The following is an 18687-nucleotide window of genomic DNA, read 5'->3' on the forward strand; positions in this document are numbered from 1 at the left end:
AGTCTGGTACCAGTTAACCATTACCAGTCTGGTACCAGTCAATCATTACCAGTCCTAGCAGCATCAGGTCTGGTGGTGTAACTGGTAATATCAGACCAGTCTGGTACCAGTTAACCATTACCAGTCTGGTACCAGTTAACCATTACCAGTCCTAGCAGCATCAGGTCTGGTGGTGTAACTGGTAATATCAGACCAGTCTGGTACCAGTTAACCATTACCAGTCTGGTACCAGTCAACCATTACCAGTCTGGTACCAGTTAACCATTACCAGTCTGGTACCAGTCAACCATTACCAGTCCTAGCAGCATCAGGTCTGGTGGTGTAACTGGTAATATCAGACCAGTCTGGTACCAGTTAACCATTACCAGTCTGGTACCAGTTAACCATTACCAGTCCTAGCAGCATCAGGTCTGGTGGTGTAACTGGTAATATCAGACCAGTCTGGTACCAGTTAACCATTACCAGTCTGGTACCAGTTAACCATTACCAGTCTGGTACCAGTCAACCATTACCAGTCCTAGCAGCATCAGGTCTGGTGGTGTAACTGGTAATATCAGACCAGTCTGGTACCAGTTAACCATTACCAGTCCTAGCAGCATCAGGTCTGGTGGTGTAACTGGTAATATCAGACCAGTCTGGTACCAGTTAACCATTACCAGTTGGGTCTGTCAGGTGTAACTGGTCAGAGGAACTCACCTGGTCCAATCAAACACACCTGATGGTGTTACTGGTGGTAGTCTACATGAGGACACTAAACTACTCTGACTTTAATATTTACACACCAATGGCTCTACCTGTCTCTCTCTCTCTACCTGTCTCTGTCTCTACCTGTCTGTCTGTGTATCTGTCTCACCTTCCATCTCCGGAGCACTTCTTGGAGAACTGGGTAGTTGACGGACTGCTCGGGGTTCTTCTTACGATGTTCCTCTCTACCGTCTGGACCGAAGAAGTACGCCCGCGTCTTTTTCCGGCTTGTTGACGTCTTTACGCATCATACTGACGGACTGATACACACACAGAGATACACACACCAGCACAACGCAGAGATACACACACACACACACACCACAAAGATACACACACACACACACACACACACACAAAGATACACACACACACACACACACAGAGATACACACACACACACACACAGAGACACACACACACGGTACACACAGAGATACACACACACACACAGAGATACACACACACACACACAGAGATACACACACACACACAGACACACACAGAGATACACACACACACACACACACAGAGATACACACACACACACACACACAGAGATACACACACACACACACACACACACACATATAACACACACACACACACACACACACAGAGATACACACACACACACATACACAACAGTAACACATGTAGTATTGTTATTGATAATAATAATATCTGTATTATATAATTGATTGATATTTATCATTATAACTATCTGTTATTGATGTGTATTTATAATGTATGTATGTGTGTGTGTTATTATTGTGTATTGATATTATATCTATATTCTCTTGTATGTATCATATATCTGTGTGTTTGTATGTATATATTGTTATGTATGTGTGTGTTTATATCTGTGTGTATTGTTATCTGTCTGTTTATGTCTGTTGTGTATCTGTGTTGTGTGTTATCTGTGTATTATGTGTGTGTTTGTATGTATTATTTGTGTGTGTGTCTGTGTATCTGTGTGTGTGTTTGTGTATGTGTATTGTGTGTATCTGTGTATGTGTGTTTTGTGTATCTGTGTGTGGTGTGTTGTTATCTGTGTGTGTGTGTATTGTGTCTGTGTATCTGTGTGTGTTGTGTGTATCTGTGTGTGTGTGTGTGTGTGTATCTGTGTGTGTGTGTCTGTGTATCTGTGTGTGTGTGTGTGTCTGTGTGTGTGTCTGTGTATCTGTGTGTGTGTGTTTGTGTATCTCTGTGTGTGTGTGTCTGTGATGGAGATTATAATATAGGTTTATAATCTGATTATTAATTATTAATTATTCAGCCTTAAAGGTGATTAAATGTTGTTTCTGAGCTAACGTTACAGACACTGTAATAAAGCTACTGAAACTGTTAATAATCACCATCATTAATCTGATGATCATGGGCCAGTTAATTAATTAATCATTTCATCTATAACACGTCCTGGGAGGGGGGGCTAAAGCCCAAAATATTCAGCTGGCCACCCAACAAAGAGAAGAGTGATGTCATGGATCATTTACACAATAACATCATTGGTATTATACACACACACACACACACACACACACACACACATATACATATATATATATATTTAGGATGATAAGGTTTAAACAGCACAGCTGATCTTTACATTTAAATTAAATCATGAATAAATCACCTGGTGTTAAACAGAAATAAATAAAATAAATCAGTAATAAATCTTAATCTGGTTGAATAAATCTAAACATCAGACAGGAATAAACATTGTGTGAAATGACCCTTTAACCTATATGTCTGCTTTTGTTCATAATGTACATTTAAAAATATGTTTTTATTCAAAATTATAATGTATAAAACAGAGCAAATGAACTTCCTCCGTCCCAGTGACAGAGTCGGCCGTTAACGGTCCGTTAATCGGTGCTGTAACGGAAACTAACGGAAAGTAACGGCAGTCTGGGAATAACAAAGAGAACAAAGTGGGGATCCATTTTATCTGCCGGGGCGCGAGGCGGCCCACTAACCCGGGCTAGGGCCTCTGTGTGTCGGGTAACTGCCCCGGGACAGCCCGGCGAAGCCCCGGTTCCTCCGCCCCGCTGTGACTGCGAGTCTCCGGGCCGTAGAGATGAACTAAAGCCGCAGCTAGCCGCGTCTTCTATGGAGGTGTACTGACTGCTGCAGTTAGCCTAGCCGTGCTAACGGGCTAGCTCCAGTAGAACAATGGGCCACCATTTGCTTCCCGCCCTCTGCGGAGCTAGCAGCCCCCATCCCCCTCCACTAGCATCATGCTAGCAGCCCCCATCCCCCTCCGCTAGCATCATGCTAACAGGCTAGCAGGCAGAGAGAAAAAAAAAAAGGCAGTTTGAACTACATACGCAATAAAAGGCTTTCTGCTAGCGCGTGGGCTTCTTCTTTTAACTTTCACCCGCGGCGCTGCGGGTTATTTACACCTAACAGATGTTTTTGCAACGGAAACATAGTGTGATAGCAGCTGCTACGCATTTTCAACGCAGGGCTCCGGCTATACTCCGGAGAGGTCAGCATTGTATGGACGGGACACGGCTAATTCCTGGCTGGCTTTCATACATACAACGTAATGGGCGTTCCGTGTTTACAACAACACGTTTCGGACAGACCGCAGAGTGCGCGCACACAGAGGCTCAGACATGCACCTCAGACCCGTCACATTCCGGCCCAATCTGACCCACACAGCGGCCATTTTATTCCCGTTTTCCAGCCTCATTCCCGGAGCTTTTATCTCGGGATTCTGCAGGGAAAAGCCAGCCGGTCTAACCACCGCCTGCGCGCGCTCAGCGACATTAAAACCACAGGGACCCGAGGGTGAGGTACTCACTCGTCAGGAGGGCCGGGTGCACGCGGAGGGATCAGGTTTTGGGTCGGAGTTCTGGTTCTTGTTGTTGTTTGGTGGTGGAAGCAGCGACTGGAGCCGTTGGTTCACTTTCAAACTGGGTCGAGCTCGAGCGCGGCGCCGCCCCCCAGCAACGCCCCCGTTGGTCATTCCTATTCAGAGGCCGGCCGCGGTGGGCGGGCCCTCGCTCAATACGCCTCTGTGATTGGCTCACTCACGGCTCTGCTTCACGTGGTTTTATTTTTTATTTTTTCACATTTTTGACACTTGTATTAATATCATAGACAGTACATAAGATATATATATATATATATATATATATATATATATATACTTATGTACTGTATATGATATGTATATAGATACATAGACAGTACATAAGAGATATATATATCTCTTATGTATATAGATACATAGACAGTACATAAGAGATATATATATCTCTTATGTATATAGATACATAGACAGTATATACGATATAAAGAAACACTGTATATATATATATATATATATATATATATACATACAATGTATATGTATGTATATACACTGTATATGTATGTATATACAGTGTATATATATATATATATACAGTGTATATAAATATATATATATATATATATATAGTGTATATATATGTATATACACTGTATATATATGTATATATACAGTGTATACACTGTTTCTTTATTGGCCCTAAACAAATGAATTACACACACACACACACAGACACACACAGAGACACACACACAGACACACACACAGACACACACACGCACAGCAAAAACACACACACACATACACACACACACACACACACACACAGACACACACACAGACACACCCACACACACAAACAGAGACACACACACACACACACACACACACACAGACAGACCCACACAGACACAAACACACACACACAGAGACACACACACACAAACAGAGACACACACAAACACACACACAAACACACAAACAGAGACACACACAGACACACCCACACATATACACAAACACACACACACACACACACAGACACACCCACACCTATACACACACACACACACGCACACACGCGCACACACACATATTTCTTTCTATGATTTTCTTGTTTTAATATGTTTTAGTTTACTGAATGAATTTAGGATATATATTTAATTTATATATATTTAATTTATATATATTTAAATTATATATATATATATATATAATTTAAATTATATATATATATTTAATTTATATATATAAGTATTTTGTATCTTTGACGCTTTGGCTACATTGTTTTCAATAAAGCATTTTGAATTTTATCTATAGTAAATTTTGATTGGATCCCGGGGCCGCAGCTCAAAACTCGTTGCTACACGGCTCCGCCTGCCTAGCAACGCTGCAGCAGCAGGGCGGGACTTTTACACGCAGGTGGGAGGAGCTGGATTGTAGTCCTAGCGTGTGATTGGTCAACACTAGTGTTTGTGAAATATAAGAGCCAATCAGTGAAGAGATGGAGGAGGGGCGACAGAGACAGACAGTAGCAGTGTGAAGATGGAGATTGTATAACACATTTAGTGGCTTCAGTATTAAAATCTATTAAAATTACATTAAATACTAAAAATATATTATTATCATAACTTAATTTATAATATTAATATAACGCTAAAAATATACTTACAATAACGACAAATTATAATAAGAATTTATTAAAAATAATATTAAATAATAAATCCTATAAGATGGGGGTTTGTATATAAAGACAGAAACTAAAATATGTTTTTATTATTAAACACCACATTTAACCAAAACATCGTCTGTTTTAGGAGCTTCGTTGTGTTTTATTTTCCTTCAGTTTGTGAGAGAAATGTTATATTTAATCTGCTGGAAGATAGAAAAGTTATGACTCTGTTGTGTTTCCTAAAAACACAGATAATATTTAATCTGCTGGAAGAAGGAAATGTTTCATAAAAACACAGATAAATACACATATTTACTTGTTTTGAAACCTAAATGTAAACATTGGTTTGAAAAATATAAAATAATATGTTAATTATATACAACCCTGTCATCTTATTACTTTTTAAATATTAATTTTATTAAATTATTATTATAATTTGTCATTATTGTAGTACATTCTTTGTATTACATTAATATTATAAATTAAATTATTATAATTATATATTTTTAATATTTAATTTTATTATTATATTACATTATATTACAAGTAATATAATTACATTTTGTTTATCTTTGTATTTTTTTTCTCTGTTTATCTGAACTTATTTCTGTCTTTCTGCTGCTGACTCCGACATCAATAAAGGTTGATTTTATTTAAATAACAATTATATATTTCAGACACATTAAACATTATGTGACACACTTGAAACCTAAAGTCTGAAACGAAGTATGAAGTATATCCGCCGGGGGGCGCTCGCATCTCGCACTCGGTTCGCTTTGAGCCTCTCCGGACACCGTAGTCCGGCCGGATGTGTGGTTTGAAGGCTTTCTGCGGGAGCGGCTTGTTTACAGGCTGAATATTTGATATTTAATAAGTAATAAAGAGTGATATCGGGCGGCAGAGAGCGGTCTTACTGCGGACATGGACTCACTGCAGCTGTTCCTGGATCAGTTTGAACCCAGCGGAGACGCCGTTAGTAACCTTCACACTCTGACGCTCTGAGAACTGAACTCGCTTTAGAAATGTGTGATTTTAATAATCTTTAGCTTCTCAGCGGAGACATATTCACCACAGAGGAATATTAAACACTGTTATACAGTCAGTCATACTTCATGTTAATATCGGCTCACTGTATATCCACCCAGCACTAAAGGCTGCGTAGTTATTACATAGTTATAACAGAAACTGGATCACATGACCTGAGGAGACACCAGTGGTTCCATTAGTGTAGTTATTGATTAGTTTCTGGATCTTATTGTTGTTAAATAACCGACTGGTGAATTCGGCCGAGTTACTGTAACTAACAGGCTCGTTACTTTGACTGGAAAAGTACTTATAATTAACGACCCTGCCATGATAATTTATCTATTATTATATGTATTGTTCTTGCAATTGTATGTATTTATAGTTATATTATGTGTTTCTATCTGAGTAAATGTGGTATTTATGGTTATATTATGTGTTTCTATCTGAGTAAATGTCGTATTTATAGTTATATTATGTGTTTCTATCTGAGTAAATGTGGTATTTATAGTTATATTATGTGTTTCTATCTGAGTAAATGTGGTATTTATAGTTATATATCTGAGTAAATGTGAATATATTAATGTCTCTCTGCAGGAATCTATGTGGTTAAAGGAGATCTTCAGCTTCGTCTCAGAACATCTGTGTCCCGTCCTCTCTGGTCCCGCCCCCTCTGCTGCTGACGGCTTGTTGACAGGTCAGTGAGCCAATCAGCTTCTAGAGATCGCCCAAGCTCTATTTATGGGTCAAAGACGGTTAAGGATTCAACATGAACATGAATCAAAGTGTCAAAGATGCCAATTCAGAGTGTTTGGTATACATCTCAACAACAGGAATTTAATTTAAGAATGCAGTTACAATTTATTTTTGATGAATCCTTTGATTTATCCCGTTAAAAATGTCACAGAAATGATTTCAACATGATTTCAGTGTCTACCTTATTACATATAAATGTGTATGTATATTTATAGTTACAGCTAACCAAACACACACTGTTAAGAAAACGACATTTTAGAACAATTAATGGGATATATTTTGGTATTTATAATTTATTATTATTATTATTATTATTATTATTATTATTATTATTATTATTATTATATCAGATAATCCATGCCAAACAGAGAAAACAAATATGGAAAATGTCTTAAAATGCAGTTCACAGGTAAACCGCTCTTTATTGTGTACTTAACTCAGGACATCCTCTTTATTATACATCATCTGTTGTTATAGATGAAAACATTAAATATGTTTTATTAGGGTTATCCAGGAAGACACATGAGTTCAACATAATGACGCAGTGACCCCAAAAAGGTGAAATATCAACATTTTTTAGAGACAATTACTGAGCTGTCCTCCAAAGTCTTCTTTATGACGCAATATCCTATTCCATGACTGTGCAGTTGCATTGTGGGTAATGTATGCATTTGAGTGTCTGTTACCCAGGAGGGACATTAGGGAAATCCCAAAGTATTTCTTGTGTAAAATAGTAAATAAGCTCAGTATTGGTATTATATTTGGAGGTATAATTGAAAACATCCACACAATTATGCCCAAGTAGAAAATGAACGCTTTTATTAATTATTTTGACATTTTGGTCCCATTTCTGTCCTTATATTTTCTTTTTATTATTATTATTATTATTATTATTATTATTATTATTATTATATTTTAAGTCGGGACGTTACCCAGTCTGGTACTTTGGAGCTTTAATGGATCTTAACATTTTCATTTCTTGCAATAAATACTCATACAAGTGAGTACAGAGGGGAGAGTTTTACAATGTATATATATATATATATATATATATATATATATATACAGTGCCTTGCGAAAGTATTCGGCCCCCTTGAACGTTTCGACCTTTTGCCACATTTCAGGCCTCAAACATAAAGATATAAAACTGTAATTTTTTGTGAAGAATCAACAACAAGTGGGTCCCAATTATGAAGTGGAACGAAATTCATTGGCTATTTCAAACTTTTTTAACAAATAAAAACTGAAAAAGTGGGCTGCAAAATTATTCAGCCCCTTTACTTTCAGTGCAGCAAAACTCTCCAGAAGTTCAGTGAGGATCTCTGAATGATCCAATGTTGACCTAAATGACTAATGATGATAAATAGAATCCAGCTGTGTGTAATCAAGTCTCCGGATAAATGCACCTGCTCTGTGATAGTCTCAGAGGTCCGTGTAAAGCGCCAGAGAGCATCATGAAGAACAAGGAACACACCAGGCAGGTCCGAGATACTGTTGTGGAGAAGTTTAAAGCGGATTTGGATACAAAAAGATTTCCCAAGCTTTAAACATCCCAAGGAGCACTGTGCAAGCGATAATATTGAAATGGAAGGAGTATCAGACCACTACAAATCTACGAAGACCCGGTCCGCCTCTAAACTTTCAGCTCATACAATGAGAAGACTGATCAGAGATGCAGCCAAGAGGCCCATGATCACTCTGGATGAACTGCGGAGATCTACAGCTGAGGTGGGAGACTCTGTCCATAGGACAACAATCAGTCGTTATACTGCACAAATCTGGCCTTTATGGAAGAGTGGCAAGAAGAAAGCCATTTCTTAAAGATATCCATAAAAAGTGTCGTTTTAAAGTTTGCCAAAAGCCACCTGGGAGACACACCAAACATGTGGAAGAAGGTGCTGTGGTCAGATGAAACCAAAATCAAACTTTTTGGCAACAATGCAAAACGTTATGTTTCGTGTAAAAGCAACACAGCTCATCACCCTGAACACACCATCCCCACTGTCAAACATGGTGGTGGCAGCATCATGGTTTGGGCCTGCTTTTCTTCAGCAGGGACAGGGAAGATGGTTAAAATTGATGGGAAGATGGATGGAGCCAAATACAGGACCATTCTGGAAGAAAACCTGATGGAGTCTGCAAAAGACCTGAGACTGGGACGGAGATTTGTCTTCCAACAAGACAATGATCCAAAAACATAAAGCAAAATCTACAATGGAATGGTTCACAAATAAACATATCCAGGTGTTAGAATGGCCAAGTCAAAGTCCAGACCTGAATCCAATCGAGAATCTGTGGAAAGAACTGAAAACTGCTGTTCAAACGCTCTCCATCCAACCTCACTGAGCTCGAGCTGTTTTGCAAGGAGGAATGGGCAAAAATGTCAGTCTCCGCGATGTGCAAAACTGATAGAGACATACCCCAAGCGCACTTACAGCTGTAATCGCAGCAAAAGGTGGCGCTACAAAGTATTAACTTAAGGGGGCTGAATAATTTTGCACGCCCAATATTTCAGTTTTTATTTGTTTAAAAGGTTTGAAATATCCAATAAATTTTGTTCCACTTCATGATTGTGTCCCACTTTGTTGTTGATTCTTCACAAAAAATTACAGTTTTATATCTTTATGTTTGAGGCCTGAAATGTGGCAAAAGGTCGAAAAGTTCAAGGGGGCCGAATACTTTCGCAAGGCACTGTATATATATATATATATATATATATATATATATATATATATATATATATATTTAACATTATGAAGATGCTTTGGACACCAGAACTGAAAGCCAATCCCAGTGCTGAGCTGTGATTGGACAACAGCAGACATACAGGGACAACATAGTGGGTTTACAGAGACCACTGGTCACATGACATCAGACATCAGCTGATCAGTGATGTCATCAGTGTTGTGTGTTGCAGGGGGAGGTGTGTGTGCTGATCAGCTGAGTGTGTGTTTGGTGAAGAAGATCCAGGAACACACAGCACTCACACACACTTTACCTGTCAGCTACAGGTACACACACACACACACACACACACACACACACACACACACACACACACACACACACACACACACACACACACACACACACACTTTACCTGTCAGCTACAGGTACACACACACACACACACACACACACACACTTTTCCTGTCAGCTACAGGTACACACACACACACACACACACACACACACACACACACACACACACCACACACACACACACACACACACACACACACACACACACACTTTACCTGTCAGCTACAGGTATACACACACACACACACACACACTTTACCTGTCAGCTACAGGTACACACACACACACACACACACACACACACACTTTACCTGTCAGCTACAGGTACACACACACACACACACACACACACACACACAAGACACACTTTACCTGTCAGCACAGGTACACACACACACACACACACACACACACACACACACACACACACACACACACACACAGACACACACACACAGACACACACACACACACACACACACACTTTTACCTGTCAGCTACAGGTACGTTACACACACACACACACACACACACACACACACACACACACACACACACACACACACTTTACCTGTCAGCTACAGGGTACACACACACACACACACACACACACACACACACACACACACTTTACCTGTCAGCTACAGGTACACACACACACACACACACACACACACACACTTTACCTGTCAGCTACAGGTACACACACACACACACACACACACACACACTTTACCTGTCAGCTACAGGTACACACACACACACACACACACACACACACACACACACACACACACACCTTTACCTGTCAGCTACAGGTACACACACACACACACACACACACTCTCCCTCTCACCTACACACACACACACACACACACACACACACACACACACACACACACACACCCCCATCAGCCTGAGTACATTATATTAACCGTAGTTTAAAGTCTCATGTTGACCCCCCCCCATGTTGACCCCCATGTTGACCCCCCATGTTGCCCCCATGTTGCCCCCATGTTGACCCCCATGTTGCCCCCATGTTGCCCCCCATGTTGACCCCCCATGTTGCCCCCCATGTTGACCCCCATGTTGCCCCCCATGTTGACCCCTGCCCCCCATGTTGAACCCTGCCCCCCATGTTGAACCCCCATGTTGCCCCCCATGTTGACCCCTGCCCCCCATGTTGCCCCCCATGTTGACCCCTGCCCCACCCCCATGTTGACCCCCTGCCCCCCCATGTTGAACCCCCCATGTTGGACCCCCATGTTGACCCCCTATGTTGCCCCCCATGTTGCCCCCCATGTTGAACCCCCATGTTGCCCCCATGTTGACCCCCCCATGTTGCCCCCCCATGTTGACCCCCAGGCTGGTTTCTGTCTCGAGCTCCTGTCCCGGCAGCGCTGCGGGGCGCGAAGGCTCAGCAACTCTCCTCCTGGAGCACCAATCAGCAGCGAGCGTGGGCCAAGGAGGCGGAGCTTAGTGTGCCGGGTCAGCGGGCCCTGCCCCGCGTCAACCTGCTTCTGATTGGCTGTCTGAGAGACGGGGGGGGCGGAGCCTGGAGGCTGGAGGACGCCAGCGGCAACGTCAGCTGGGAGGTCAGTCAGACAGACCATAATAATCAGCCTGTCTGTCTCTCTGCCTGTCTGTCTCTCTGCCTGCTTTATAACAGTCAGACAGACCATAATAACCTGCCTGTCTGTCTCTCTGCCTGCCTGTCTCTCTGCATGCTTTATAACAGTCAGACAGACCATAATAACCTGCCTGTCTGTCTCTGCCTGTCTGTCTCTCTGCCTGCTTTATAAATCAGTCAGACAGACCATAATAACCTGCCTGTCTGTCTCTCTGCCTGCCTGTCTCTCTGCTGCTTTTTACAACAGTCAGACAGACCATAATAACCTGCCTGTCTGTCTCTCTGCCTGCCTGTCTCTCTGCATGCTTTATAACAGTCAGACAGACCATAATAACCTGCCTGTCTGTCTCTCTGCCTGCCTGTCTCTCTGCATGCTTTACAACAGTCAGACAGACCATAATAACCTGCCTGTCTGTCTCTCTGCCTGCTTTATAACAGACAGACAGACCATAATAACCTGCCTGTCTGTCTCTCTGCCTGCCTGTCTCTCTGCATGCTTTACAACAGTCAGACAGACCATAATAACCTGCCTGTCTGTCTCTCTGCCTGTCTGTCTCTCTGCCTGCTTTATAACAGACAGACAGACCATAATAATCAGCCTGTCTGTCTCTCTGCCTGTCTGTCTCTCTGCAGTGCCTGTCTCCCTCTCCTCTGTGGCTGAATCGTCCTGTCTTCCTCCCCCACTGGAACTACATCCCCCACAATGCCCCGGGGCCGGCTGAGGCCGGAGGCTGCGTGGAGCTGATTGGTTCTCCGGTTCTGCTGAGTCGTGAGCAGGGATTGGCTGCCGTGCCTGGAGGGGCGGGGCTTAGCGGAGCAGTGGGAGTCAGAGAGGCTGCAGGGATACTGACCAACAGGTGAGACAGGCTGACCTCTGACCTCTGAGTGTGGGACACGTCCCAAACCCCTCACTGACCTCTGACCTCTGAGTGTAGGACACGTCCCAAACCCCTCACTGACCTCTGACCTCTGAGTGTAGGACACAAAAAGACGACAAAAAGATGACGAGAAGACGACGACAAAAATATGACAAAAACGGGCCGATAAGGGACCAATAAGGGACCAATAAGGGACCAATAAGGGACCAATAAGGGGCCGATAAGGGACCAATAAGGGACCAATAAGGGGCCGATAAGGGACCAATAGCCAGCAGGGCGGGCCAATGGGCAGTGCGATAAGGGACCGTATAAAGATCGATAAGGGGGATATAAGGGCCCGATAAGGGACCGATAAAGGGGGATAAGGACCGGTAAGGGACCGCTATAACATAAGGGGCCAATAAGGGACCAATAAGGGGCCAATAAGGGACCAATAAGGGACCAATAAGGGACCAATAAGGGACCAATAAGGGACCAATAAGGGACCAATAGGGGTCCTGGGTGACCTGTCCCAGTCCTGCCCTGTTGCATCGTGGGACTGTGGAGGAAGCTGCTGCAGAGACAGACAGACTTGATTCCCCATGGAGACAACATGACATCATGACTTAACGTAAACACACGCCACGTGGCATCGCCACGGGAACGTGCCGTCCTATCGCCAGAACTACATCACACGCTTGTAAAAAAGAAAAAAAACAATAAAGGTTGGTTTTAGGTAAAGAAACATCGGGGAACGCTTTAGTAACGTTAGCAAACATTAAAACACGACGGGGACCAACGTCACACGCTTAGGACAACAATCAACGGCAGAGTTAGACTAGTCCATTCAGACCCTTCTCATCTCTTATTGGGACTTTATCTTATTCACTGTACCCCCCAGAGTTAGACTAGTCCATTCAGACCCTTCTCATCTCTTATTGGGACTTTATCTTATTCACTGTACCCAAGTAACTGTCCATACTTTCTCACTACTTTATCTTGTTCATGATCCCAGGCTAGTCCTTCACTTCTTCATCCTTTTATGATCTTACTACTGTACCCTCAAGTAGACAGCCCTTCCCTCTATTAGATCTTGTCTATTCACTGTGTCAGCACTACTACACCCTTCTTCATCTCTTATTGGGACTTTTGATCTATTCACTGTACTTCAGACGTTAGCTCCAGTCTCTTCTCATCTCTTATTGGGACTTTATTCACTGTAGCCCCTAGACTACCATACATACCTTCTCTTCTCTTATTGGACTTTATCTTATCTCTCACATTTCAGAAGTTAGACTAGTCCATTCATACCCTTCTCATCTCTTTGCTTGGACTTTATCTGTTGTAGCTCTTCAGAGTTAGACTCACATACATACCCTTTCTTCTATTAGACTTTATCCTATTCACTAACTCTCAGCGTAGACTAGTCCATACAGTAACCCTTCTCTCTCTATTGGGATTCTCTGTTCACTGTAATCCCCCAGAGTTAGACTAGTCACATAGCACCCTTCCTCATCTCTTAGTTGCACTTAGTCTTATCCCTAGGGTACCCCAAGTTCAGCCATTATCTTCTTCTATTGGGACTTTATCTCACTGTACTTCAGATATTATTCTTCTCTCTCTTATTGGGACTTTTATTCCACTGAGTCACCCCAGTGGACTGAGTCTGCATCAAGCCCTTCTCATCTTGTGTAATGGCTATGCTCCTGACGGCTCCAGCAGCATCAGCCTCCATAACAGATCCTTGCAGGTAACTGGTTCCAGTAATCCTACTGCTCCCAATAAGTGACAAAATAACACTAACATGTTCCTGTTTACATGTTGTGATTTGTAGAGTCACAGCTGGTAGTACCAAAAAACGTAACATGACACCACAGCCATCTTCTAACCCTAAACAAAACCCGGGAACTATATTCTCAGGTGGGAAGAATATAGTACTTGGGCGGAGTGATATGCTCAAAGCAAGCCTGTCTAGGAATGGTCTTCCGTGCGTTTTAACGAAGTTAGAAGATGGCTGTGTCTCATGTGACCTTTGTTATTAGTACACGGCGAGTCTCGATCAAATCAGGGCAACATGTAAACAGGAACATGTTGGAGTTGTTTTGTCTCTAGTTGGGAGCAGTAGGCTAGTTGGAGCCAGTTACTTACAGGATCTTGTGCTAGCTAAGCTTAATGCTGGAGCCAGCAGACAGCACATACAGCACGCCTAAGGAGATGTAGAAGGGTCTGAAATGGACTGAAGGTCTAACTCCTGGGGGTAAAACAGGAAACATAACAGTCCCAATAAGAGGTGAGAAGGGTATGTATGGACTAGTCTAACTCTGGGGGGTACAGTGAATAAGATAAAGTCCCAATAGAGATGGAGAGAAGGGTAAGAATACAGTTAACTCTGGGGAAACATAAGATAAAGTCCCAATAAGAGAGAGGAAGGTCTGGAAAACTAGCCGCACTCCCTGGGGCAGTGAATAAAAGATAAAGTCCCAATAAGAGATGAGAAGGGTAGGTATGGGACTAGTCTGGAAACTCTGGGGAAGTTAGCAGTGAATAAATCCCAATAAGAGATGAGAAGGGTATGAATGGACACTCTTAACTCTTGGGGGCAGCCAGTGAATAAGATAAAGTCCCAATAAGAGATGAGATGTATATGGACTAGTCTAACTCTTGGGGTCAGTGAAAGATAAAGTCCCAATAAGAGATGAGAAGGGTATGAATGGACTAGTCTAAACTCAAAAGCAGTGAATAAGATAAAGTCCCAATAAGAGTGAGAAGGGAGATGGACTAGTCCAACTCTGGGGTACAGTGAAATAAAGATAAAAGTCCCAATAAGAGATGAGAAGGGTATGTATGGACTAGTCTAACTCTGGGGGTTAAGCAGTGAATAAGATAATGTCCCAATAAGAGATGAGAAGGCTAGAAATGGACTAGTCTAACCTCCATGGGGGGTACAGTGAATAAGATAAAGTCCCAATAAGAGATGGGAAGGGTATGTATGGACAGCTGCTGGGTTCAACTCTGGGGTACAAGTGAATAAGATAAAGTCCCAATAAGAGATGAGAAAGGGTATGTATGGACTAGTCTAACCTGGGGGTTACATGAATAAAGAGAAAAGTCCCAATAAGAGAGGAGGTGGGTAATGCTGGACTAGTCTAACTCTGGGGGAAGCAGTGAATAAGATAAAGTCCCAATAAGAATGAGAAGGGTCTGTATGGACTTAGTCTAACTCTGGGGGTGCCGGGGCCATCGTAGTCTGGAACGGTAGCTAAACAATGAGTCTGGTACCAGTTAACCATTACCAGCTAACCATTACCAAAGTCTGGTACCAGTCAATCATTACCAGTCTGGTACCAGTTAACCATTACCAGTCTGGTACCAGTCAACCATTACCAGTCTTGTACCAGTTACCTATTACTGTAGTCCTAGCGTTTAACAGTCTGGTGGTGTAACTGGTAATATCAGACCAGTCTGGTACCAGTCAACCATTACCAGTCTGGTACCAGTCAACCATTACCAGTCTGGTACCAGTTAACCATTACCAGTTAACCATTACCAGTCTGGTACCAGTCAACCATTACCAGTTAACCATTACCAGTCTGGTACCAGTCAACCATTAATAGTTAAACATTACCAGTCTGGTACCAGTTAACCATTACTGCGCCTGTTCGCAGCTAATCCATTATTTCAGTCCTAGCAGCATCAGGTCTGGTGGTGTAAACTGGTAATATCAGACCAGTCTGGTACCAGTTAACCATTACCAGTCTGGCGTACCAGTTAACCATTACCAGTCTGGTACCAGTCAACCATTACCAGTTAACCATTACCAGTCAACTGGTACCAGTTAACCATTACCAGTCTGGTACCAGTCAACCATTACCAGTCTGGTACCAGCTAACCACATTACCAGTCTGGCACTGTTAACCATTACCAACAATCCAATACCAGTCCTAGCAGCATCGAACAGGTCTGGTGGTGTAACTGGTAATATCAGACCAGTCTGGTACCAGCTAACCATTACCAGTCTGGTACCAGTTACAGCCGTACCAACAGTTCAGCTGCCACCCAACCATTACCCGTCAGACGGTACTCAAGTAACCATTACCAGTCTGGTACCAGTTAACCACTACTACCAGTCTGGCGCCACCTATCAACCATTACCAGTTCAACACTAGACCAGTTAACCATTACCAGTCCTAGCAGCATCAGGTCTGGTGGTGTAACTGGTAATATCAGACCAGTCTGGTACCAGTCAACCATTACCAGTCTGGTACCAGTTAACCATTACCAGTCCTAGCGGATCAGGGTCTGGTGGTGTAACTGGTAATATCAGACCAGTATGGTACCAGTTAACCATTACCAGTCTGGTACCAGTTAACCATTACCAGTCTGGTACCAGTCAATCATTACCAGTCCTAGCAGCATCAGGTCTGGTGGTGTAACTGGTAATATCAGACCAGTCTGGTACCAGTTAACCATTACCAGTCTGGTACCAGTTAACCATTACCAGTCCTAGCAGCATCAGGGTTCGGTGGTGTAACTGGTAATATCAGACCAGTCTGGTACCAGTTAACCATTACCAGTCTGGTACCAGTTAACCATTAACCAGTCTGGTACCACCCCCCCGTCAACCATTACCAGCCCAGCATCAGGCTGTGGTGTAATTTATCGGTACCATAACCATTACCGGTACCAGAACCATTACCAGTCCTAGCGCATCAGGTCTGTGGTGTAACTGTAATATCAGACCAGTCTGGTACCAGTAATTAAGTCGGTACCAGTTAACCATTACCAGTCCTAGCGCATCAGGTCTGGTGGTACTGGTAATATCAGACCAGTATGGTACCAGTTAACCATTACCAGTCTGGTACCAGAAACCATTACCAGTCTGGTACCAGTCAACCATTACCAGTCCTAGCGTACAGGTCCGGTGGTGTAACTGGTAATATCAGACCAGTTCAGTACAGTTAACCATTACCAGTCTGGTACCAGTCACCATTACCAGTCTGGTACCAGTCAACCATTACCAGTCCTACAGCATCGGGTCTGGTGGTGTAACTGGTAATATCAGACCAGTCTGGTACCAGTTAACCATTACCAGTCTGGTACCAGTTAACCATTACCAGTCTGTACCAGTCAACCATTACCAGTCCTAGCAGCATCAGGTCTGGTGGTGTAACTGGTAATATCAGACCAGTCTGGTACCAGTTAAACCATTACCAGTCCTAGCAGCATCAGGTCGGTGTTAACTGGTAATATCAGACCAGTCTCGGTACCAGTCAACCATTACCAGTCTGGTACCAGTTAACCATTACCAGTCTGGTACCAGTTAACCATTACCAGTCTGGTACCAGTCAACCATTACCAGTCCTAGCAGCATCAGGTCTGGTGGTGTAACTGGTAATACGCACCAGTCTGGTACCAGTCAACCATTATCCAGTCTACAGCATCAGGTCTGGTGGTGTAACTGGTAATATCAGACCAGTCTGGTACCAGTTAACCATTACCAGTCTGGTACCAGTTAACCATTACCAGTCTGGTACCAGTCAACCATTACCAGTCCTAGCAGCATCAGGTCTGGTGGTGTAACTGGTAATATCAGACCAGTCTGGTACCAGTTAACCATTACCAGTCCTAGCAGCATCAGGTCTGGTGGTGTAACTGGTAATATCAGACCAGTCTGGTACCAGTCAACCATTACCAGTCTGGTACCAGTTAACCATTACCAGTCTGGTACCAGTTAACCATTACCAGTCCTAGCAGCATCAGGTCTGGTGGTGTAACTGGTAATATCAGACCAGTCTGGTACCAGTCAACCATTACCAGTCTGGTACCAGTTAACCATTACCAGTCTGGTACCAGTCAACCATTACCAGTTGGGTCTGTCAGGTGTAACTGGTCAGAGGAACTCACCTGGTCCAATCAAACACACCTGATGGTGTTACTGGTGGTAGTCTACATGAGGACACTAAACTACTCTGACTTTAATATTTACACACCAATGGCTCTACCTGTCTCTCTCTCTCTACCTGTCTCTTTCTCTACCTGTCTGTCTCTCTACCTGTCTGTCTGTGTATCTGTCTCACCTTCCATCTCTCGGAGCACTTCTTGGAGAACTCGGCGAAGTTGACGGACTGCTCGGGGTTCTT

General features: G+C 43.0%; 1 protein-coding gene across 1 annotated transcript in view; it reads left to right on the forward strand.

Annotated features, from left to right (window-relative positions):
* Window positions 1–11483: 11483 nt before the first annotated feature.
* The window catches only part of ctc1 (CTS telomere maintenance complex component 1), a gene marked incomplete at its 3' end in the record, with an annotated part of 29273 nt that continues 22069 nt past the window's right edge, over window positions 11484–18687 (forward strand). The window contains 2 exon segments of the mRNA XM_039793902.1: window positions 11484–11655; window positions 12324–12547.

The sequence above is a fragment of the Perca fluviatilis genome, unplaced genomic scaffold, assembly GCF_010015445.1.
Source record: "Perca fluviatilis unplaced genomic scaffold, GENO_Pfluv_1.0 PFLUV_unplaced_scaf_29, whole genome shotgun sequence".
Lineage (NCBI taxonomy): Eukaryota > Metazoa > Chordata > Actinopteri > Perciformes > Percidae > Perca > Perca fluviatilis.